Genomic DNA, 26,382 nt, shown 5'->3' with positions numbered 1-26,382 from the left:
CGATGTCCAGGTGGTTGAGTCTTGGTGTGAAGGCAGCGGAAGATTTGGTGTAAATTGAGTGAATTGGTTTTGAAATTGAGGACTGGAATCGCATCAATAAGCAGAAACGATAATGGCATTGATATCAATAAAATCTTATCAATTCCCATCCCCTTAGTAAAGGATTACAATTTTAAATCCAGTTATGACAGTGCAGTTGCTAATCCCAGTAAGGGTCCGTACGCTGATGGGTTGATATGAGTGATATGAGACGCTGGTGCTCGAAGTGTGGAGAGGTGGTTAGCCTCTTAAAATGCAACTCTCGCTTACTGCAAAGTTGTCTTAAGCTCCATCTGGATGGGATTTATTACTCTAGAGGAGGAGGAGGAGGAGGGGAAGGGGGGTTATTTTGACGTTACCTGCCCTGGTCAGTGAATTAAATCCAGCCTGAAGTGTGCATGTGTGTAATCCTCTCCAGAGTAATTATAACAGCTGAAATTACCTTCAGTTTTTCGGCTGTAATTGAAAGCAAAGCCCTTGTATTTTAAAGTGGATAACTATCTGCAGGAAGAGCTGCTTCTGCTTCTGCTACAAACATGTTTTTGCTAATCTGAGAGATGGAAACACGCCAACACCACAATATACGCCTATGGGAACTAATAGCAAGAGTCCATAAAAGCTCATTGAATGGGCTGTTACAGGCAGGTTACTGGTGTTTTCATTTGAGTCCCATTTTAACCGTTACATACTGTTTTATATTCGGGCATTTCAGACTTGAAAACCTTGCGACAAAGCTTTCACAGAGCAGAGAGAGAGAATTCTTTAGTTTTTTTATGCTTCTTGTTAATGGAGAAAAATACTTCATAATCACACACTTTCAATTAATTATATTAAATGTGAATAAACTGTATTTTTGAATAAATATGAGTCAAACACTCAACAAAACTGTGTACCAGCTATACAAAAACATTTTTAGAAAGCTTAAATATGTCAATTTTTGTATAATCTGGGTCACATGAGGACGAGTCATCAAATTTCTGGCTAAAAGAAAAGATTTTGAGGTTGTTTTTTTCCCTCTCTCGACTGTAAAAACAAGTCAAATTAGACCCTGAACATTATGTAAGGGGTTAAGCAGGGTCTTTTTACATTGTGACATATATATATGCAGACTATCACTGGATTACTTAGCTTTAAACTACCTCTTTTGACTTTGTCCTGCTTGAATGTCCATATCTATGACAGGACCATATCCTGTCATTTCCAGATGGTTAAAATCCAGTAAAGAGGAGCACATTGACTTTTTCCCTCCCCACTTCCCCCCCTCTGTTATGTTAATCCCTGTAATGTTAAATATATTCGTCTTGGCTTGCTTGCTAATGTCACGGTTAAGCCTGTTGGAGGTTGTGTGAACTCACTTCTGAAGAGCTGCTGCCGCTGCTGCTGCTACACCACACAACTATAAATGTGTGTTACATGACTAATAATAAATAAATCAGCTGGTTTGAAATGCTTTTGATATATCAAAGAAAGACTAAACTTTAATCAGTCTAAGTTTTACTGAAGGTAACCTAATGATAGCATGCTAAAAGTATAAGCAAAACATGATCATTAGCAATATCATCCCTTAAATGATGCAAACACACCATATACATATTTATTTTAGCCAGTCAGTTCCTAATGTGACCCACAGTTTACAAAAATGGAAATAAAATGCGTCTTTTTTTAGATTTTTCTGCAGCTAATACACATTTTTATATGTGCAAATGTACAAAACACAAAAAAACACCAATCAAACATAGAATACGCTCTTCATTAAGGTTTAATTCAACATTTATTATTGCCTGAAGGAGAATTTATGGTGTAGAGACTAATTACGAGTCAGAATATAAACAGTATGCAAAGGGTTAACATGCTAAAATTTACAATGTAATATTTAGCATGATAGTGAAGCTTACACATTCCCATTTTGCTTTATCGACTACCACTTTCCATAAGTAAATGTGCATGAAGGAGCTCAGGGTGTGCACATATAAAGCTTAATAGTGTATCAGGCAGCCTAAATGGGTGCTTTGGCAGACTTGTATGCATTGTCTCAGTGTAATTATGCAGCTGGCAAAGGATCCAAACAGATTTTCACTCCTGAACCGAGCGAACACAGACTGATACCGACAGTCACTAAAAAGAGACAAACCTACAGACAAACTCTAAAACAGATGTTTAATACTGACATTTTTAATTTGCTTATTTGTTATATAATTTAGCTTCTGTCTGAAGCAATTAGAAGAGATGTTTTGCACCACATTCATTCATGTACACTCACTCCTCTCACATGCCACCATGGATCACCAATGAACAGACATTTCAGGTGCATTGTAACACGTGATTGAATGTGTGTGTGTGTGTGTGTGTGTGCGTGTGTGTGTGTGTGTGTGTGCATGGGCGTGAGCGTCCTCTTGTTCCGTTAATGAGTGTGTGTACTGTACTGCAGGTACAAAGGGACAGCAGGTCCTGTAGGGGCAGAGGGAACATACCATCTTGTCAAGGACACAGATGCTGCCCAACTGTTTCACTTAAACTGGATCAGATACACACACACACACACACACACACACACACACACACACACACACACACACACGCATGCATGGACGCACACACACAATTTCTCTTTCTTCTTCAATTTCACCATTTTATCTTCTTTATCTTCTTTTCTTTCATTTCGTTACTCACCGTTTAAAGTAGAGAGTGCTTCCTGCAGTAGGACTGGTTTATTGAGTGTGTGTCCATGTCTTTGGTTCCTTGGACACCAGAGACTATGGGTTGCTTTCTCTTTCTCATTACACATGGAGCAAATGCCAGAAAGACAGGAAAGGAAAGGAAAAGAAAGGAGTGCAAAGTGGGAGCAGGTAACAAGATCCCACAAGCAAGATCAAAGTGTGCAGAGATAATGAGAGCGCGACTGAGCGGGCGGTTATTGGAGAGATTGATGGAGTGGAGGTAAATAGGAGATCTGGGATACAGAAAAAAGGGAAAGGAAGAAATTAATGATGAAAAAAGAGGAGGGGAGTTGTCCGCAGGTTGTTCAACGCTTGCCTTTTGTTTTGCTGCATTTTCAACCTACGGAGGGTAAATTTGCTCACTGATGACACAGATTGCAGCAGAAATCTTGGGGAGTGTGACGTGCAGTGAACCAAGCAAAATTGTGCAATATTCAGAGGATTTAACGACCTGCATGCACATTAGTTACATTATGAGTTTTTTCCTTTTATATTTTATATCATCATGTATTTTCAACACATTTTTTTAAACCTATGAACTGATTTGGATCAACAGAAAAAGAAAAACATTGGGTTGACAAGGTAACAGAGAGGCAGAGAGAGATGAGAAAAAATTGTAAAATCAAGCTATAAATAATAATGGATGGTGGGTAATTTTATGTATTCAGGTCTTTTTTGTATATTAAAATAATCTGGAGCAATCTGAGAATTTAAAGTCACTCAGGCTAAACTTGCTAGCTATATGCCACCTGAGTTATGAGTTGCGTGTTTTGGAGTCACAAGCCAACAAGTATGAGAATCACTGCAGTATGACGTACTATTCATTTCAAGTACCGACATGTTTCTTTCATTTTTTTAACTGTGTAATGATGGATTCATCTTTTATTTTATCTTTTATTTTATTAGTATGTACTGAAATGTAGTGTACCAAAAGAGTTAAGTGAATTAACCTGACATCAGGTGGAGGTAGAGAAGGTGGAGAATGGAAAATAAGGAAATAATAAACAGGAGAGAAAGTGGAGAAATACCCGGATCGATGTGATTTGTGTGTGTAAACAGCACATAAATCTGCCGTATTGGATTCAGATGAATATAATTCACACACACACACACACACACTCACGTTGTTTTTTGGGGGCAGATATTTCAACACTCTCTTAGGGGACAAACTTTCTGAATGATTTAGAGACACACTGACAGGTGATTACTAAAACCACTTTCTTAATCTGGTAGTTCTAACTTTTAGATTAACATAAAAGTAAGGAAAAAATAACACCATTGCTTCTGCAAAAGATTACAACAAATAAGACAACTATATACACAGTTATTTGTTGAAAACCTTCAGTTGAGTACTTGAGTCACTTTGGGTTACGTAGGGACAAAATTCAGCATTCTTTGAGCAGCGACTTTAACATGTGAGAGTCCAAACATTTGACGTCTTCAGTGGAAGGTTTAATCTGCGGTGCAATCCACTTTGACTCTCTCTGAGTGGTTGTTGTGTCTCGGTTAATCAATCCCCTCCAAACGAGTTGTTTAATGGTCTTGAAATCTCTGGTGAATTCTCCAAGCCTCCAGTCCTCTGTCGACTGCGGACAAATTATCACTCTCTACAAACTCAGAGATTAAACCCACACTGTTGCCAATTTCGTGGGCTAAGGAAGGTGTGAGGTTGTTATTCTCTGGATTGCACCAAACCAACTCTTTGATTATCACATGATTGAAGTTTGCAGGATTGATTAGTTCCTCCTCTGTCTTGCAGTTCTTGAAGTCTTTGTTTTATGTAGTCGTGTCTGGTCTTTCCTGACCCATTTAGCTCAAGCAGCTGTTGTGCAAACTGTAAAATAAGTTGGGCATTTTGTCTTTCTTATATAGATCCTGCAGGAAATCTCACTCTTCAAGTTTTAACCAATCATATGCATGATGACAGTTTTAAGGGCACATTTTCATCAAACTCACATTTTCCCAATTCTGGATTCATCACTAGTTTATTTCTTCGCTGGGCAGATTTTCACATGCTTCCACAGTGTTTTCTTCCCATAGAGTCAATAAATAAAATATGGCATTTATACACTCTCATTGTCTGTAGGGGGCTTGCAGCTCTCCAGCTCACTCCCTCATAACTTTTGCATTGTGGGCAAAGTTTCCACGGCTTCGAAGAATATTCAACTTATCACATCTCTCTGTCTTTTGAATTATTTGGGTATTGAATTGCTACGGCTCCTGTGCTATGTTATCATGTACAGCTTCCAGGTGTTGTGCAATTTTTTGATTTGGGCTGAAGGCGAAAGAGACGGTGGTTCCTCTTGTTATATACTCAACAAGTTTCAAAATTTGAAGGAGGCAATACTTGGATTGAGTCACAAACTTGCTGGATTTCTGCTTTTCTTTGTAATTACTCAGAATTTAAAATCACTCAGGCTAAACTTGCTCACAATATGCAACCAATGTGCAACAAACTGCACTTTTAATGTACACTACTGTGCAATATCAGTATTTCAGGTATACTACTATATTTACTTTTCAGTTCAACTGTGCAATATATATCTTTTTTTCACTTTTAAATCAGTGCAATATCAATATCAGACTCAGCTGCATTACATCAATATTCCTCTTTCACACATTGTTACTATTATTTTAATCTCCCACTTATAATTTATTGTTCTTTATTCTTTTTATTGATGCTCCTTCTATCCACTTTGCTGCTTAAACGCTGTAAATTTTCCCATCGTGGGACTAATAAAGGGTTATCTTATGTATGAGATGCATATTGCAGAGTCATGATATATGGGAACTACTGCACTATAGCAGACTATTCCTTTCAAATACTTATATGTTTAATTTCTTAACTGTATAATAATTTATTTTTCTTTTATTTCAATTTTGTATCATCATTATTGTTTTATTTGTTTTTATTGATTACTGAAAAGGATTGGACAGTATGTACTGTAATGTAGTGTACTGCTAAAGTTTAGTGAGTTAACCTAACATTGGGGTGGAGGTAGAGAAGGTGGAGACGGCAAATAAGAAAATAATAAACAGAAGGGAAAGCGGAGAAAGACCCAGATCGATGTGATTTGTGCGTGTAAGCAGCATTACTGTGATCTAGTGTCCCTAACACTACATAAATCTGCAGTATTGGATTCAGCTAAGCGTAATTCCTTCACACACACACACACACACACACACACACACACACACACAAACAAGGGTTGAGGGCTGCAGAATGAAGGTGTATGAGGCATGAAGTGTGCAGGCTGGGCAGCGAATGACTGATGATCCCTGCGAGCTTACAGAGGCTCAGATTCCCTCTGTTGTGTTGTGTTGTGTTTTGTTGTGTTGTTGTGTAATTCGGGCGCTGAATGGGAGCGAGCAACAGGAGAGCTGAGGACACCGTAACATCTCAGTGACACATTGTCATGGTGACACATACGTCTGCTATTTACCATGCCTGTCAGTTTCTAATATTTCCTGTCATCTTCGGTTAAAATGACATTTGTGGCTATGATGTGATATGATGTCATATATCTGATGAGGGGAAATAAATTAATATTAAACACAGTGATGATAAACTGTAACCTCCGTATAAAAGTGGTGGTGAAACACTAGAATAATGACTTCTACTTCTACGCTCAGCAGTGTTTTCAATGGCTGCCCGAGCACATCCGCCATATACATTTCTCAGTTTGGTTCTGCCTTTCATAATAGCTCATGTAATTTAAATATTTTTATCCAGCTAGAGGAACCAAAATTTCCATCTACAAGCTTTTTTTTCCTTTCCAGTTTGAATAAGTCGAATTACTCAATATATTTACATTTCTCTAGAGCCCTATTGTAATGGGAAAAACACCAAATTCACTAAAACATGTCTCTTCTTATTTCTTTTCTTACATTTACTGTACATCTAAATTCTTGAAGACAGAAACATCACCCTGTAAAGTTAAAACCTGTTATCATGAAGCGTTTCCAACAAATGTGCAGGTGGCATTTATAAAAGCACAGCTATGGACGCATGTCTTAAATGTCAGCGTTTGATGTGCAACATGTTATCTCTGGAGTTTATCATCTCTGTGCAGGACACAGAACACCTAAACATACAAGTAATAAAACAGTCTTACCTGCATATCAGCTGTGGTTCTTGAATGTGTTTCAGCTTTCAAATGGCAGATGTAAACTTCACACACACGCTACATATGCAACTCCATGACAGGTGCGATAAACACTGGTATTCTGCTGTTATGAAACACCTAACACCTTCATAGCGCTGAACAGTTTAAAACATTGTGTAAACAGTTTAAAGGGAGACATACAGTAAGTCTGGCAAAGTTAAAACAGAGCTGTCGAGAGAAATTCCTCGAACTGTTTAAGTGACACAAACTCAAACACAAAGTTATCAACCGAGCATCTAACACAGTCTCACAAAGGTTTGTTAAAGTTACTGCAGGGAACTTTCATTTTGTGGTGATTTTAGCGACCCCTGTGGACAAAAGCGGTAGTGTTTTCCCAAAATGAAGACTGCGTACCATTGCCTGGTAAAGATCTAGCTACCACATACATTTGTTTTGAAAGCAATGGATACAATACAAAACATTAAAAACGTTTCTTTAACCTTTGTGTCGTCCTCCCGGGTCAAATTGACCCCGTCTGTTTTGACTGTTCCTTCTTTCCTCCCTTCCTTCCTTCCGTCTGTCCTTTCTCCCTCCCTCCTTCTCTCTGTCTTCATTTCCTTTCCTTCCTCCATCCCCTTTTCTTCCATCCTTCTGTCCTTCCTTCCTCCCTTCCTCTGTCCTTCTTTCCTTCCTTCCTCCCTTCTCCCTCCCTCCTTCCTTCTTTCCTCCCTCCCTCCTACCTTCCTTCTTTCCTCCGTCCTTCCTTCCTCCCTTCCTTCTATCATTCCTCCATTCCTTCCTCCCTCCTTTCCTTCCTTCTTCCTTCCTCCCTTCTTCCTCCCTTCCATGCTTCCTTCCTCCCTCCCTTCCTTCCTTCACTCGAGGACAACAGGAGGGTTAAGCCCAAAATTTGACCACCTATCTTCATGTGACCCAGAATATACAAGAATGGAAATATTTTACAACTTTCTAAAAATGTTTTAGTGCAGCTGATACACAATATTACACACATTATGTATAGAGACTAAATATGAAGGGATATTGAGAAAAACCTGAATATGAACAGTATGTAAGGGTTAAACAAAGCTGCTACCTGGATGCATAGCAATGAGGTAATATAGCTATTTCTGGCTAATGTAAAATTAACCATTGTGATAACGATGATTAAACAAAGAAAACCTTAGTTACATGTAAGGCTGCATTCACACTAAATCCATCTATGCATGTTGGCATCTAACAGTGAGGAACCAACTGAATACACCTACGCTCCCTTTCCAAACATTCAGTAGAAAAAACACAAAAAGGTCCTCTCTAGAGCCAGTGATTGGTTTGTCCATTCTGGGCTACTGTAGGAACATGGCGGCAAACATGGAAGAGGACCCGCTCCCTATGTAGATATAAAGGGTTCAATCTAAGGTAACAAAAACACAATAATTCTTATTTTCAGGTGCGTCTACACTGATTAAAACATACCTATGAATATATTTATACTATGATATACTTGATATACATTTCTGCCAAGTCTGTGTTAATGGCACTAAATCTTACACACTGGTCTTCTAGTGATAATGCACATATGTGACCTGCTCCTTTATTTTGAGTCACTTTGACTCAAAAACACATTTTTTGAGTTTTCTGTATCATCTTGCTACCCCAAATATTCAGTGAAATAAGCTCTTCCAAAGTTTGGCTGTCATCAAACATTATTTTTGAGAATAATTCACATTCAGTCATTTTTTTACTCACATGGATTAAGATACATTTATTGCAACATCTGACTCATTTTGATGCAGTGGGTGACATATGTACTTTGCTGTTGCTTATCTTAATACAGTGGAGGTGGATGACATTTCAGTTATGCTCAGTCACAGTAATAAAAATTCAATTTAAAAAAAAATTCAGCATGAACACCTTTTCCCAGAAACAGTGTCCCTGTTACACTGAATAATCAAATGAACATGCTTCCAAAAGTTTCCAAAGGGACTCAATAATGTATTTTTTCTATTGCAGTTCTTCACATAATCCACACAAATCTACATTGTATGCTCATATGCATACTTATTTGAGCCAAATTTCCTAAGCACATTCAAACCTCTTCTTCCAGGCTGTGTTGTATCCGCAGCTCTTTAATGTCATTGTTTTCTTGTGAATATAAAAACCTTCTCCACAGATGAGAATCATCCCCGGGTGGCTCAAACAATGCAGGTGGCCCCAGCTCCACACCATAAATAGCTCGCAGGGCCGTCGTCATTTGTTGGTGTGACATTTTCATCGTAAAGGTTAGATGTTGCAGATGTTGCAGGATGCATTCTTCTCATAGTTGAGGGCTGTCGTGCTCTGCGGTTCCTGTGTCCTCGCCTGCGGTTAGACTTGTTATTTCAACGTGATTTGTGAGATCTGATTCTTAAGATCAGACGTCATGAAATCATGTCTCTGTATGTCCTCACTTGGCATGGTAGTAGCGCTCATATGATTGCTGTAACTGTTAAAATATGTCAGCATTACTTTATGCACGTTATGCACATTGCAGCTGGATGTCCTCCAGCCTGTGCACAGCTCAGATGAGACCATTTTTGGCTCTGCAGACCTGTCAGGTAATGTCTCCAGGTGTGAACGGATGAGAAATATTGTCAGTAGAAAATGTGAGACTGTAGCTTTTGATTCTCATCTCAGCAGCCTGCAAAGCCAGAAATAAATAAAGCATTATATAAATCAGTCTTGTTAAATAAAAGCAAGTATTCTAATAAATAATGTTTATTTTAACAAAATATGTTGTTTTCCTTCACTTATTAACTCCAGTTGCTTCTACTTTGCCAGTTTTTCAATCTCTATGTTATTGTTGATGAAACTCAACACCTGCTGCAGATGTTTGAATTGAAAGCCAGCCAGGAAAGTGAAGGATTATTCCATTTTAGCTGCTGAAAGGCTTTTATATATAAAACGTCTGTGCAGGAAGTGATGAGTTTCGATGACAGAAGATTAAAGGTATGATCCTCACATTACATTTCCGTCCTGCAAATATTATCTCCTATTTCTTATTCTCTTTTATTGAAGCCCAGATGGTGGACAAATTCAAGCATGCATTTCCTGTTTCAGTATTATGTCCGTACTGGAGTTTGCAGGCTCACCTTCTGGAAATGGAGACGCTATTATACGAATGTGTTTCATCATCATTTTTAGTACATTATCACACTAACAGACTTCACACTGCAGCATAGCACTCTCAACACTTTTTTACAGTTTATGATACATTAAAAATATGTATTACCTGCATCGGAAACGTGCATTTTTCGGGGCTGATTGCAGGGAAACATTGTTGAACAGAGACATATTTTGACCTTTACAGTGGCTGAAAAGAAAACCATAATGTGGAAGCAACTGGGAAAAAAATTAGTTATTAAGTAATTTAGTTTGCATTAACAGCAAATTAAACTTGGAGTATATCAGAAACTTAGGTGAATTCTGAACAAGATCATTATAAAATTGATGTAAAAAATTGGGGAGAACAGCCTTGTCTTTATAAACCTGACTCAAAAATAACAACTAGTCTCTTAAAATAAGGTAAATAAAGCCAAAATATTACAAATACCTTCCAAAATAATGCAATCCAGCACAGCTATGGAGTTACACCTGACTACACCTGTCTGACACAATATCAACAACAATACATCTTTCCATGAAGGTAGAGTTTATGGCTGGTCTGTTAGTGAGTTACATTCAAATAAAAGGACGGGGGGGTTTCTGTTTTTCCTGATCACTCAGTGTAAGTCATTGGGTTTGACTGCTGACCTTTTTACTTACTTTTCTGTTAGGACACATTTAACCTTTACCTAGAAATGTGTCACTTGTAGTGCCTTTTTTTGTGAGTAAAGTGACTACAATACTGACCGTGAAAGGCTTTGCAGACTTTTTCAATCAGGAAAAAGACTGCAGTCGGGGGAAGTGCTGCTAAGATATTTTGATCATGAGGTACTTCTAATTTTGGATAAGAAGTTCTGTCCCGTTAAAAACGTTCTGCCCGAGGCAGCTCCACTTTAAGTTGGACTGCTAACTGTGAAGTGCTGCAGTCTTTGGTCCATGGCAAAAAGTATGTTTGTTGGTGTTAGACTGCAAGATTTGTGCTTTTGATTAAAATGTAATCTTGTTTGAGACTGGAGAGAGAGGTGAGAGGGAGTATTGTCTACCCATGTCGAAACCAATCCATTTTATCAATCAATCAATTAATCTGCATGTAAACTACTCTGCACTACAAAACTACCACGAGAGACAACAAGTGCAATGGTTAAAGGTAAAGGTAAGTGAGTTAATAAACATTGCAGTTAAATTTAGGCATGAAAAGAGTAGCTGTGACGTTGAAAGTTATGATTTAACAACTATTGAATGTATCGTGTCATTGAGCGTCCTAAGAAATATAGAGGTACAAATGAGTGTGTGTGTGTCCCAGACTGCCAAACCTCAAGTACTTCGCTCTTCAGTCTGAAGTGCAGCAGTCAATTCCTTTTAGGACATTTCAGCCTAGTTTGGAGAGAAAGTGGGGCGCGGCCTCAGACAGACAGCTTATATAGAAACTAGAGCTCAAACTCACAATTATCAACTCTACTTCCTTCCTCTTTCTCTCTCTTTCTGTCTCCTCATCCTCTCAAATCAATTCCTCATCAACCCCCCCCCCCCTCCGTTCACATTTCTGACTTTAGAAACAACTATAACAATTTTTGACCTAGCTTATATTTTACATCCTTATTACCACCAACCAACCAATCAGTCTTGAAAGTCTTGGTAGTTGTGTCACGATGGAAAAACAGACCTATGCATTTAAAACAACCCTGAAACTCCATCTGTCCCACTAAAGTTCTTATAAGCTTTTTCTGTTTATAGACTGGAAATGTCTCTAATTAAATGCCTCTCTATTAGCCTGGGTATACCCATGCTCTCATTCCAGTGAAATTCTACTTCGCTCAGAAAGTTAGCATGGCCACCAAGACAAAATTTTCGCCTGAGATAGGGAACCAGTCACAGAACGGGGAGGCGGGCTCAAGGCAATGACGACCGTAGAGCGACTCTGTTTACATCCAGCATGGCGGCCACGGAGGTGCAGCAACCGTTCAAAGCAGCAGTAGATTGTGTGCTAAATAAATTGGAAGGAAAGTTCAATTTGAAAATAGAAAAAAAACTTGCGCTACACGATTTTTCCTTCATAAAAAGGATGTGTTCACGCTGCCCCCTACAGGCTCTGAATACGTCATCGTAAGTTTGTCCAGTAGCGTACAAAAAGCATTAGATCGACATTTGTTGATCCCGCCTCAAATACGAGAAAATGAGCGGCTCCTCCCCAGACCCTACCTCAATCTCACATGAGATTGAGATGCGGTCTGGTGTTAGCCAGGCTACCTCTCTATGTGATGTTGATATGATTAGAAAAGCTACTTACTGCCTTGAAATGGAAAATAAATGGTGAACCCAACGATGATGCCTGGATTAAAAATAAGGTATATTTTAATGGGAATTGAGAGGAAAACTGAAAATCAATGAAACATGTGGAAAGCACTTCGAAATGTTCACTTACTTTCATTTGCTGATGAAGGCAGTGGGTTGTGTTCTAACCCAGTAGAAAAATCCAGTAAGTGAACCTGAAGTTTACAGTATTTTATCACATTTGTTTCCAAAAGTCAAATATGAATCTTAAAGCATGAAGAAATGGGTCATGTCATTAAAAACCAAATACCTTGCAGGAGGGTTAAGATAGGACTTCTCTGTGCTTGTTTTGGGGCTTCCTTGTTTCTCTGTTTTCTACATTTTAATCTATAAATGTCTTGTATTATTAGTCTGTATGTCACAGGTGATATGCCTGTCCTTGAGGAGGTAATCAGATCCCCTATTTAAGTAAAGTACAAGTACCAAAAAAACTGTGCCTAAAGACATAATATAATATGTAACATTTCCATATCAAAATATGTAAAAAACTACTAGACCTATGTTAGATATTTTGTTGAGTTGTGTTCTTACATTATCCCAAATGTTCCCACTAATGTTCAAACTCAAATCCATAATTTAAATCAAGCTGTTTCATTTGGTGGCTTGTCAGTGGTTTCACATCCTCTTTACCTCCCTCTGCTCGCTATAACTTCTGAGGAACAGAGGAAAGATCAGCTGATACATCAGAGAGTGAGGAAGGATGATATTTCAACACCAATGTAGCTTACTACGATGTGCCACTATTAAAAGTGACCCAAACCAGCCAAGCTAATGCATACAGTAACGTGTATGTAATGATAACTTGCAGCTATTTCACTAGAATGAAATGACATGACTAAAAACTTGAATATATTACCTAAACATTATTTCACCTCATTTCTTTTCTTCTTCTGTCTGAGTCACATCAGATAGATTTTTATCAGGACAACAACTCCCATGATCCCCCTCTACTTCACGATGTCATCAAATGCCATTTTTTTAATGTTATTATATATTATGTTTTGGGCTTTTTTTGCCTTTTTTCTACAGTAGCTGGCATAGAGGCCAACAGAGAAGGGAATAACATGCAACAAAGGTCTCTTGCTGGAGTCGAACCAGGAGTGTTGTGATTATGTGGCATGCACGGTAACCACTCGGCTACCAAAGCTCTGCAAATGCATCTTTTGTTATTGCTTTGATTGAGAGTCTGTTAGCTGCAGAAAGTACATACTGTGCATTCAGGTACATATATGAGATGATTGTATATACGTGTATGTGTGTGTATACATATATGTGTGTGTGTGTGTGTAATAGAAAAAAATCAATTGGATTTACTTATTAGTGTATCTTGACTCCATTTCCACTGATTCTTGATTTAGCAGGACTCAATGATTTTTTCCTGGAAGACAGAAGTTAATAGTGTGGTCACTTACACACACACACACACACACACACACACACACACACACACAGAGAGAGAGCGAGAGTCTTCAGATGATTGTATCCCTCCTCCATCTGCTCCTCCTCTCCAGGACTTCATTGTGTTTTCTGCTGAGTCAACAGGCCATCAGATTTGTATTCGGTCGTAGCTGTTCCCCGCAGATTTCCCAGAAGGCCGCTGACACTGTCCTGAGATTAAGAAGCTCTCCCGTGGGACGCAGCTGTCTTGAAGGAGAAGCAGTGACACGCACACAACCGAGGCGTTTATTGCGTTGTTTTCTTTTCACTCGGAGATGCTGAGATGAATTCTTCACTCTGAAGAAGAAAGATTAAACATCAGGGCCACACATGAACGAGAGTTATTTTCAGTAGATTTATCTCATGTTATCTTCTCCTCCCCTCCTTTATGTTTCATATGTTTAAGGGCAAATTCTTGTTGTCATCATTATTGATTCATGTATTGGTCTTTCACGTATTGGTTTGCATAACGTTCAAGTCTATAAAATGTGAGTAAAAGGTGAAATCATCCACCACCAACAATCTACAACCCAGTGAGATACAATGCAGCAAATCCTCATATTGGAGAAGCTATAGGAGGATTTGTGCTTTAACAGTTAGTAGATTATAAAAATAGTTGATTCATTATCTACTTAATTAACTGACTGATCATCTCAGCAATGAAGTCCTGAAAACCTTTTTTAAAAACCACCAATAAAAAGGATCAGTTGGTGGAATAACACAACATAGAAATTTAGACTATTTTAGGTCTTACAAGGTTTTTCAGCAAGTTTGTTTTCTTAATTTAGTCAGTGGATCTGTCTTTGGTAAAATAAACCTTTGAAAATGTGTCCCAGCGTCTCACATGCACCTCATGCCTGTTTTCTCACAATATCAACCTCCTCTCATTCCCGGGTGATTAAATACCGCCACTTTGTCATGTCCAACGGTGTGATACTGATGTACACGGTACCGTTTAGTGTTTGTATGAGACACATCAGGCTTTCAACTAACGATGCAACCCAACTGTACATGAACTGATTCGTAACAAAACCCACACTAATTCATCATCTATGGGAAGCGACTAATTGACACAAAGCATGCTGGAAAGTAACAATGAACACACTGTAACTGAGTTGATCTCTCACTGCTTAAGACTCACATTTATTTAATGGTTTTACTGACTGTATTCCTCATTATTTTGGTGTTTTTAACTCTATATTTTATCTCTACATCATAATTTTGTCTATAGTTGGTTTTATTGTTTAATGATTTGATGTTTTATAATCTTGATTGCTTGCATACTTGTATCATTTCTGCTTGTTTTCCATGTCTGAACAATCAATTTTGCTCTTTCTGTTTTACTTGATGCATGTATATTTCAGGAAACTTTACACATTAGTATATACGAACAGCATCGGGAGGTAATAGTTTGAATTTCAAGGATTTTAATGCTATTTAAGACTATAGTTTGACATTACCCAACAAAAGTCTGTTTCATTTTCCACTAAAAACTGTAAACCTATTCCTTTAAACTAACGTCATCTTTGTATTTTTATAACTTGTTTCGTCTGCACTAGAAAAAAGTTTTGCAGCATATGGCTCGTTGTGAATTGCGCTGGCTGATATGAGTCTGTGTCATTACATCCATGTTATTTTGAGATACACACGAGCACATGCCGCCACCAGACGCACCCTCCTGTGGGTTCTTTAATATCCTGTCCTGTTTCTGTTTTTGTTTCTGTCCCAGAATAAACAGGAACCTGCTGCTTGTTTGACTCATTCTGGGAAGAAAAAAATAAAAGCTTCATGGTGACGGAGAACTGCGGGCTAATTTGAACACAGATTGCACAAATGTCTTCAAAAACACACGGCCTATACACTTAAACATACGAGATTATACATACATGAATAGAAATGTACATTCACATCATATGAATAGTCTTGTAAACAAACAAAAGCCCTTTTTTTGGTAGTGTTAGAAGATGAGAGGGTTGATTATCCTCATAGATGACACACACACACACACACACACACACACACACACACACACATAAGTACACACTCTTCCCCACCTTGAGTCATCAAAGAAGCAATGAGCATCCAAAAAACACAACAGGAATAGCTCTAATCCCCTGTTCTCCATGCTCTATAAATAACTGTTCTGTTCTGGTTAATCTGAGGAAGCAAGTGGGAGCCGTACAAAACAGAGAGAGTCTGCTGAAAATGACGGTTTCTGCTCATTTCCAGCATTCCTTAAATGTTTTTACATCGCCGAGTGCATTCATATGCATTCTAGTATCATGTTTTCAGGTGTTTGGAAAGTCCTAGTTGTATGTTTGCACGTGTGAGCATCATCATATAACACTAAGCTTCAATGAAATAGACTTTCTCTGAAATACACACACTCATAAAATAGAAAACATGAAACACACCCCTCTTTTTTTTGAAAGATGAATGACAAAAAGACTGGAATGAGGAATTGAACCTGTGCTCTCCTGGGATTTTCCCCTCAACATGTGATTGAGATTCAATCTGCAGCTGCTACACACACACACACACACACACACACACACACACACACACACACACACACACACACACACACACACACACACACACACACACACAGCTCCTTTCAGCCGAAACCTCAATACATTGCGGTATTGATCTCAACTGAAGCGAATGTCTTCTTTCATCAGTGCTAACCTTGTCTCTTTCTTTCTCTTTATTCCCATCTATCTGTGTTTTCTGAATCACCTCTGCTGTCTGTTCACCGCTGATGTTTATCTGCTCCCTTGTTTTCCTCTCCACCCCCCGATGTTTCTGCTAGTCTCTCCATCATCTGACAAGACAGGTGAGGACCTTAAGACAAGAGCTTAGCCTCTCTATTCAAACCAATCACTCCAGGGCTCACACATTCACATTTCTATCTCATTTATTGCAACAGAAATATAAGAAAACAACACTTTGTGGTTTTAGCGGGAGACTTTCTCGATGAACAACAGTTTATCCACCTGTCCAGCCTCTCTAGGTTTAGCACAACTTTGATTTTGGTCTCTATACAGCTGACTCCAGCTCTGGACACATACAATACAAAGAGAGGAGATTCACACCCAGCTTCTCTTTTCCTTCTCACATAGAAAAGGAATAAGCCTATTTCCCAAAATGCTCAGATTAGCTCCACTCAGATAAACTACAGCCAGTGTTGGGGAGTAACTAGTTACATGTAATGGTCTTACATAGTTTAATTACAAAATAAAAGTAACTGTAATCCGTTACAGTTACTGGAAAAAAAGTGTAATTAATTTAAAGTTACTTATGAAAATGTTGATGATTACAAAGGAGGTTACATCTGAAGTCAGACCTTTAAAATTTTGCTCAGGAATGTTTTTTTCCTCATTTTTTAAAATATTTAACATGTTACTGAATACATATATTGCTGTTTTTAATTCTTTGAAATAATTTGTAAATAAATCATGAGGTGGGCTTATATGGTGTCACTGTACCACTTAGGCCCATCCCAGGCTTTTGACTTTATTCATCAAATATCTTTATTTTATATTCCAAAATCTACATGAACTAATGAATACATTTTCAAATGAGAGATAAATGTTGCTTTATAAGAAATGATCTCCCTTATAAATCATGTCAGTATCCATGAAAAACAGCTGAACTTAGATTTTGGTGCTTAATGGGAACATTTACCCTAACAGCTGAAAACATTGGTAAGAACATTAGAAAAGTAATCAAAAAGTAATCAAATGTAATAAGTTACATTACTTTGATTAAGTAATTGAAAAAGTTACATTACTTAATACATTTTAAATAAGGTAACTAGTCATCTGTAAGCTATTACATTTCCAAAATAACCTTCACAATCCTGACAATGTAGAATTTGATCACCTGGTTTCTTTAGCTGATTTTACATGCAGGTCAATGGACCACCTTATATACGTAAAGGTTAAATGAATGAATAGCAGTCTTTTTCTCTATCAGGTGGTCTTCATGTCTCTTTTCTTTTAACCCTGTCCACTCCTCCTTCTCTCTGCATGTCTCTCTCTCTTCTCCTGTATCTCTGTATTTCTCTTGTTCTGGTTCCTTTTATTTTCCAGAGCTGTCACCTTCAGACCAAATGACTGTGTTGTGTGGAAACGTTGGCTCCATTGATTTTCAGTAGATCTTTCTTCTGCTTGGAGCTCTACAGCAAGACCTGAGTTATAGGACTTCATAACATATTGATTACAACTCTGTCAGATTGATTGAGTATCGCAGAGACTGGACTTGTACATCATGGTGAAGCAGCCCTCAGTCACTCCGCTGGAAGGAGACCAACTCGGAGGCAGCCGGCCGCCTGCAGCTTGACCAAATAAACCGCAAGATGATCTGGTATTTTTGTTTATTATCTGAGTCTTGGCCTGTGGCTTCATCATTACACATGCAGTGTCGTCAACAACAACCAAAGAGCTTTATTTTAAGATTGCATGGGTGCAAAGAAATGAATATAAAATGATGCACATGGAAGGGCTGGGCAACATGACTGATATCAGTATCACAAAGACTATTTTTCATAATGTGGAAATGTATACAGTGTTAAATGTATTCCACTGCAGCCCTGCCTCCTGCCTCCTATATGTATACTACACATGTACAGCAAGTATGATTTTAAGGAAACATAATACTATTAACACACCGAGGAAACATACTTATATGGCAATTTGTTTCATAAAAAAATATTTGATCTTGCAATACAGTATCCGGTCGTAGCAACTACAGCATTACTAAACTTTGTTCATGGTGTTTAGACACTTGATTTAATACAGAAAGAAGTCTGCAGTCACTTAAAACATTTACTTTGTCAACATTTTACTAAAACCACAAGTTTCTACAACCCTTACCAAGAAAAGAAGCGCATGATCTGTAAGATGTCGCTTGTGAAATGCTCAAAAAAACACATCTGTTACATGTGATACATTTGAAAACCACACGTTCGATTTTATGTGCGTCTGATACACGTGAAAAACATCAGAAAACCACACATACTTTTTTTCATGTGCATCTCTTACATGTGAAACAACCCAAAAAAACCACACTTCCTTTTTCACATGCATCTATGAAACTTCTGAAAAGCAAACGTTCGGTTTTGCACACTTCCTTTTTCATATCTGTCACAGTTGAAACATCTGAAAACCACACATAGCCTTCGGTTTTCCATGTCTTTCTGTTAGATATGAAACAACCAAAAACAAAACATACATTTTATGAATTATTTGAAAAGGGGTCAGCTCTATGTTCCCCCATTACTAAGAAATCCCCCCCCATCAAATTGAGGCCCTATGTTTCCTCAGGCCTACATTCCCACAGCACAGCCATTCCCTAATGCACATAACGTGTTGTTGTTTTTCATCGATGAAAATGCTTGAAAGACGGGTGAAATTCTTTATTTTATTATTAAACTGGGGGAACATATGGCCGAGGGAGCATAAACCCACGTGTACCATGAATATATCACATGTGTAACCTTCAGAAAATCCACATGTGCTTACTGTACTCACATGAGGAATGAACCATTTCCATTCCAGGTCTCTATTGTTACAGTCTGTGTTTTGCACATCCAGCATCCACCCTGACCACTTCAATATGATCTGGATGCAGGAGCATGTCTTGAAAAAACCCCTGTGATTATAATCTCCGTAGCAATTACGCTGCTCTCCACAATACTGAGAATGCATGAATATACTGCCATGTATTTTAGTGTCTTGTAGATAATGTGCAGTCTACTTTCTCTGTCTTTCATTGTCTCTTCACACAGCACATGTGATATCCAGTCATCTCTGTGCTTGTTTGCTTAACACGGTAAACATTGATTGTATCGCTCCACTCCGCTCCCTCATTCATTACACGTTCTTTGTGTTCAGCTACTGAAGTGCTACTTTTGGTGATGAAAACTCACCGCGCACTCGTGTCCTGTCATGTCTCCAAGGTTACCTGAAGAGATGCGTTTCAAGCTCTTCATCAGTAACACACACACACACACACACACGCACACACACACAAACACAGACACACACCTGCTGTTTTTGTGCTGCGTAAATGTCAGACAAACACATCAGATCTTTGCCATTTGAGTTGATTAAAACTAAACCTGACACTTTTTCTGATGAAATGATTGGTGGCATTAAACTTTACTTCACAGAGGTGTAATTTTATGGGAGACATAAGAAGACATGACTTCTACTATCCTTTGTTCCCCCCCCCCCCCCCATCAATTAACTTTATCAAGTGTGTACGCCAGCACAATCTTAGCCCTTTCGCTCTAAGAAACAGACATAAACAGAAACATTCTGCAGTCTGTGGATCACACATCACATTCGTTCACACTTCTGACAAACAGTGTGAAGCAGACTTGTAAAATAATCTGTGAGAAAAGGCTGAGACTACAGTACGTCTACACTAAACCAGCAAATGAGTGTTTTTAGGCAGTTTTTGTAAAGATCTGAATTGAAACACCTGATCATAAGCAACATTAACAATTGAAATCCCCCTCCACTCATAAAAGTGTCTTTATAGCACAGCCAACATGTTCAGGAGTGCAGCAGACAGTCTGTTGAGTTTCACCTGTCACTTTTGATGAAGCCAAACAGGCGATTTCCATTGTCAGACAATTAAAGGAGCATAAAATACTTACTTGGTTGTGTTTTATGAATCCAACCTCCTAACAAGCTGAACAGTATCTCCTCTACTGTTGCACTGAAACCTTAATTAATTGACTATTTTATGATCACAAAGTTGTCTAACAAAATAAACAGCCCATTAGGGATAATGAAACACCGGTGCTGTGTTATCAACCCCGATCATATCTGGTCAGGCTCATGTCATCAAACTATAAAAGCTCTGTTTTCTCATCCACAGTGAATCCAAACACGTTTTATTGTCAACTCATGCTCACATAGGGACTTCAGATGTAGTTTCTTCCTTCTATGTAGCTCAGAAAGCTCATTAAACGCTAGTTAAAAAGCAAGTTTGTTCACAGAAATGAAAATCTTCAGCATTCTTAAAGACTATTTACCAAATCTGAACTGTAATCACTAATATTAAGTAATTTTTTTTTCTCTCACCCCTGAATGCACACAGTATATTCTACTTAGCACATCGTGTGTTTGTGACTCAGAGTGTTAAACAGCTTGGCATCACATTTACATCCAGATTCATTATAAAATATATGTATCTATCCTTTAATTTATGCATTAAAGTCTATAGAAACAGGGTTGAGGTTTCTGGCACACAATATGGTGTTACCCATGTCATTTATTGGATACTCTTCTGCCTGTTTGGGATAATGATTGGCCTGAAGTCACATGACCCATCTTGGTAGATACTCCACTGGCTGATACATATCTGGATGCACATAATTGGTTAGTTTCTGTATATATATATATTTAAACTTTTTAAATGTTTGCTTCTCTTTAAATACTCTATTTAAATGCTGCTTGTAATGAGTTTTATGATGACCCTGATGAAGTCTGAAGTTCTTCTATACTACAAGTGTTGCTGGAGCGTTTGCTTTTTTGCATTTACGTCTATTAAACAGTCATTTTTGTGAGAAATACTTTTCCTTTTCATAAATAATCAATAATTATAACTGATGAATATGATGGCGATGATTATATTAAATGAATATAAGAATAAATACAATAATTAAACTTTTTGAAACTAACACATATTTGCAAACACTTTGTCATTTGTTAAACAGCCCAACTGTGTAGTTATTTATAAAACATGCAACACAAAGGCTATTAGGTTCACAAATGAGGTTTGAAATGATGTTTAGTATTACACACATGAATAGTGTCTAATTATAGTAAGAGCACAACATTCCTGTTAGGAAAGAACAGACTTTAGCACGTCTCCCCCAAAGTTTAAATGAAAATTGTGCTCTTAGTTGAACTTATGAATCATCCTAAAACCTTCACTGACAAAACAGCAACATCTTTAAGAGCAGGAAGTAGTTTATTTTTAAACAGACTACTGATGAATGAATTTCAGTCAAATCAACCTTTCCAAAATGGATACAGAACATCTTGAGATTAAACAGTTCCTGCGGAGGATGAGGATGATGATGATGATCTAAATTTAATTCACTTCTAGGTCACAGCAAACTGGTTAAGCTGTCAGCGAAATGACAACCAGAACATGTATTTAGGTTTTTTTTTCTTGCTGAATGCAAGCCGCTGTGTTTACTGCGACTCAATACACAGTGGTATCAAAGAGCGTACAAAAAAAACAGCATGGATGCTAAGAAACTGATCCCTCGACTACCAACGACACGTTAAGTTTAAGTCAACATGCATTTACACAAAGATGAGGGGATCAATACGCAGCGGCAGCATATGGAAACTAAGTCAGTGGAGATAAAACAAATAAAATGAGTCATATAAAAAAATGAAATTACTTCTGTTAAAGGTTTTCTATGTGGAGTTTTTCTTTTTCCCGAATTGAGGGTCTTATGGACTTTAAATATAAAGCTAACCTGACTTGCATGCATTATTCTGTAGAATAAGACAGTGACAGTTATGCTGTTGTGTATATTTATCCAATCTCCCTTTTTTTCTTCAGACAAATTTAATATATTTATGTTTAATAGTGTTTTATTTAAGTTAATTTTTATACTTTCATACTGCCTGATTTTACTTGATTCAACTGTTAAATCTGCAGTTTGTAATTTTTTGAATTCTTAATTTACTCCTATAAAGCACATTGTAACTATGTTTTGAACTGTATAATATGCCACCCTAGGTCTGAAAGAAAATTAACAATAAAATAAATTAAAATATAATTTAATTAAAAAAAAATAATTATATAATTTAAGTTGAGTTACTAATTCAATGAGTGCAGAGCTGCAGGAGCGCCACAGTTCAGGCTGATCCACATTAAAACTACCTATAGTCTTTACTGCCATCTAGTGGCTGATACACTGAGGTACAGCACAGACACACACCAGCACATCTGAGCATTTCATCTATTAGATTGGTCAGTTATTATTCAATGAATGATATATAGGCTAAAAGTTTATGTCATCTTTGTCCAGTTTTGTTTGTAGTTTTCTTATTTTGTATTTGTCATTCTCTGACTCCCATTTATCCTTTTGTGTCACCACTTACTTATAATGTTCAGGGCCTCAGGAGGTGGTATGCACTGGGCAAGAGATGGGTACATTAAGGATGTGTCAATAACGTGAATAAAACTTAAGTGAATACATATTTCCATAAGTAATAATCTGTAAAAAAGCAATGAACATATCATGATCAAAAAGGAGCAGGGAGAAATAAAACCTTACATTAAAGGCTTCCTTCTCAGTATAAGATTAATAGAAGAGGATTATCTTGCCACCATGTCACCCCAACATTTACTTCTTGTCTCTGCAAAGCATTTTTACCTTATTATATTCTCATACTGTATATGCAGTAGTGGAAACCTACAAATTCATGAACTTGCACATCTATATATCTTCATCAATCAGTGAGCTCTGTCAGCTGTATGTTAACAATATCAAGTTAGTGCTTCATACTGATGGCTTACAGGAACATCTGCCTACGACTGAACAACCATGTTATGTAATGCATCCAAACATCACCAGAAGCCACAAAATCAACATGTCTGCAGTGTAAATACTACATATTAAAATCACTGAGTTAAAATTCCACCCAGTGTGGATGAATATAACACCAACACAATACTGTGTTACCCAGAAAACCACATCAGACAAGGGGTTGCCTTTGCCTAGTTTTAACATAATTTTTCATTTTACTGTTGGTACTATTTACCCAAAATAAAGCTTGTTATAATTTACTCTACTCTTTTAAAACTTACATGTCACAGTTTGTTATAGATTGTTAAAAACTTGTATATCTTTGAACGTCATATGTGCATCATTTTGTACAAGAAACTGTAGATTTGTGACAGTTTTTAGCTAAAGCTTGTTGTCTGTAATACCACTACTGACCAAAGTTAATGTTGTATTTGTGCTATATGGACCAAAACTGGGCAAAACTTTAACACAGCGATTTTTAGTGCACATATAAAAACTCATAGAAATGCAGATGTGAAGATGATGAAGAACAGTGAGAATACTCACAATAAGATAAGAAAAATGTGAATAACATTGAATAACAAATAATAAGTCACATCAACTGTAAATAAGAAAGTGATGGAAAAAGTTTGGTTGCTGATGTCTCAAACTCAACAGTCCTGCTGAACTCACTGCTGCTGTAAATGGAAATTTTACTCAGGTTCACAATTCACTTATACTGAACATACTGTATATTATATATATTAGTAGTTATATCCTTTCATACTAAATATTGATTTATTGTTCATTTTGTATTCATCCACTGCTAGTAATAGTTATTGTACTGGTACTAACTCTGCAGAATGACAATAAAGTCAACCCCAAATAAAATAAACTAATAACACTTTCTGCAGATGTGGCATCAGTGCATCAAAGTTGTTCAAGGCTTAATCATGCTATAATTTTTTTTTTTAATCTTAAAAACAGCACAAGCAAATGACAAAAAACAATAAATGAGACTTTAACCTCATGCACATATCCACATAAAACCCCAAACAATCTCATAACCAACTCTTCCAAACACATGTACACGGACCATTGAACACATACAACAATGCTCAACCTCTGTGACCAGTAACACATTATCTTTTAGTGTTAATAGCCAGACTAAATGAATGCTTGTGCTTATTCTGGTTTAGTTTACACTTGTATCAGCGGGTACAAAGCTGGAAATCAGACTAAAGGATGTGAGTCACACCTGGATCTAATAGCCTTAGCAGGAGATATTGATAATCTTTGAAGGGTAATATGGGATTTTAGTTTTACTCACAATCTATCATGCAATGATATGATTCCCTTTCTCTTTGTATATTTTCAAGGACTGCATGATTAACACTAGCATAATTTTTGGCTCTATGTGGATTGAGTTTTACTGCTACTTCTCAATGTAAGATTTTGGTCAAATACAGTATATCTGGAGCTTTGGTTATTTTTATTATGGGTAATTAATGTGAATGCTTCTTGACTAAAATCTACTTTTATTAATTTATGATGTCATGTGTTTGTTTTACTAGAGAAATATAAATGTACCATGTGAGTATACATATCGACTGGGCTATACAGACCATATACAATCTATCACACACACACACACACACACACACACACACACACACACACACACACACACACACACACACACACACACTGAATGCAGTTACACTGAGACATTCAGCTTTCGCTCAGTACCCTCTGACACCTCTGGGTGATTTGATTGAATAATAATTTCCTGGTTCTTTGATCACAGTAACAGATTAACTTGTCTGTTTCTTTGTGTTACACAGTGTCCTGCTTTTCTTGATTTTGATTGATGAATGAATACATTTCTCTACAATATTTATGCTGGCTTGTGGCTGTTTTGATTGATTGCGAATTGATGAATTAACAAATCTATTGGTCACTTGATGGGTTGACTACGTACAGTTTGACTAGTCTACTGTTGACTACTTTAGTGTTGTGGGGTCATGAAATTTTGTTCAGACATTCAGTTTCCTCGGAGAATGAATCCTGCTTTTAATCCCCTGACTTCTCATCTTAGTGACAGGGTGACAATTTGAATTAAGATTGAAATGCCTGATCAAATACTGGATACATTTTTCTTTAAAATTTGGTACACACATAATTTATTGTCTGCCATAACCGAAATCACTCGTGCAAGATACTCTCCACCATTTTATTTTGGTGTTTAATTTCTGAGTGTTAAAATTTTGTACCAAGTGTCCTGAAAAAATTCACCAAAAAGAGAAAAATAGTGTCCATCATTTACACTACCTTTTACCACGAAGCCGAAATGCAAAGCTTTGCATTTTATTAATGTAAAATGACTGTAAGGTTTTTAGTTGTCAGTGATGGCGTAAAATATTTGATGATTCACAAGTGTTCAAAATATCAATTGTAGATTCAGTGTAAACTACTGAATTCATATATAATTGTTCTGATAATAGATTCATTATTTTGAGTAATTTAAATTAAAAAAATCTAAATTCTGTGATTCTAACATCTGAAATATGAATATTTTCTGAATGAACACAAATTATGATTATGATTATTATTACCTCATAAACACTCTTATCAAAAAATAATTAAATAGGCTAAACCTTTTAATGCTCTGAATGAGCAGATAACCTTTCTATTATATAAGGAACAGTGAATTAGTGAACAAAAAAAGGAGATAACTAAATTGAAAAAATGATAAAAATGTAGGCAATTGTGAAGATAAAATTATGACTGATGGGACTGTGTGTTTCAGGGTTTGCAGTGGTTGTTTAGGGGGTATTGTAGGAGAAAAACCTGCTTCACATATAAAGAATGAACGCTTGTAATAATAATAATGAAAAAAGGAGATAAAAAAATCAGTGTAACCCACACGAAGCTGTGTCAGCTGACACGACGGTGAACTCAAGATACGACAGCAGCAGCAGCACGACTCATGGAGACAGTTGCCACGGAGACCGGCGCACGTCATCCCGCAGCGGTTGCCATGGCCCTTCCTGACGTCAAAGCC

At 37.2% G+C, this 26,382-nt stretch overlaps 1 long non-coding RNA gene across 1 annotated transcript in view; it reads right to left on the bottom strand.

The window, feature by feature from the left end:
* Positions 1–11,819: 11,819 nt before the first annotated feature.
* The window catches only part of LOC134004709 (uncharacterized), a 478,899-nt gene continuing 464,336 nt past the window's right edge, over positions 11,820–26,382 (bottom strand). Inside the window, exons 2-3 of the long non-coding RNA XR_009927851.1 lie at positions 11,907–12,052; positions 11,820–11,855 (exon numbers count right to left, since the gene is read on the bottom strand). This is a non-coding gene — a long non-coding RNA (uncharacterized LOC134004709). The remainder of the gene's footprint in view (positions 11,856–11,906; positions 12,053–26,382) is intronic.

This window comes from Scomber scombrus, chromosome 3, assembly GCF_963691925.1.
Source record: "Scomber scombrus chromosome 3, fScoSco1.1, whole genome shotgun sequence".
Lineage (NCBI taxonomy): Eukaryota > Metazoa > Chordata > Actinopteri > Scombriformes > Scombridae > Scomber > Scomber scombrus.
Note: the sequence above shows the minus strand (reverse complement) of the source record. Positions and strands in the feature narration are given on the sequence as shown.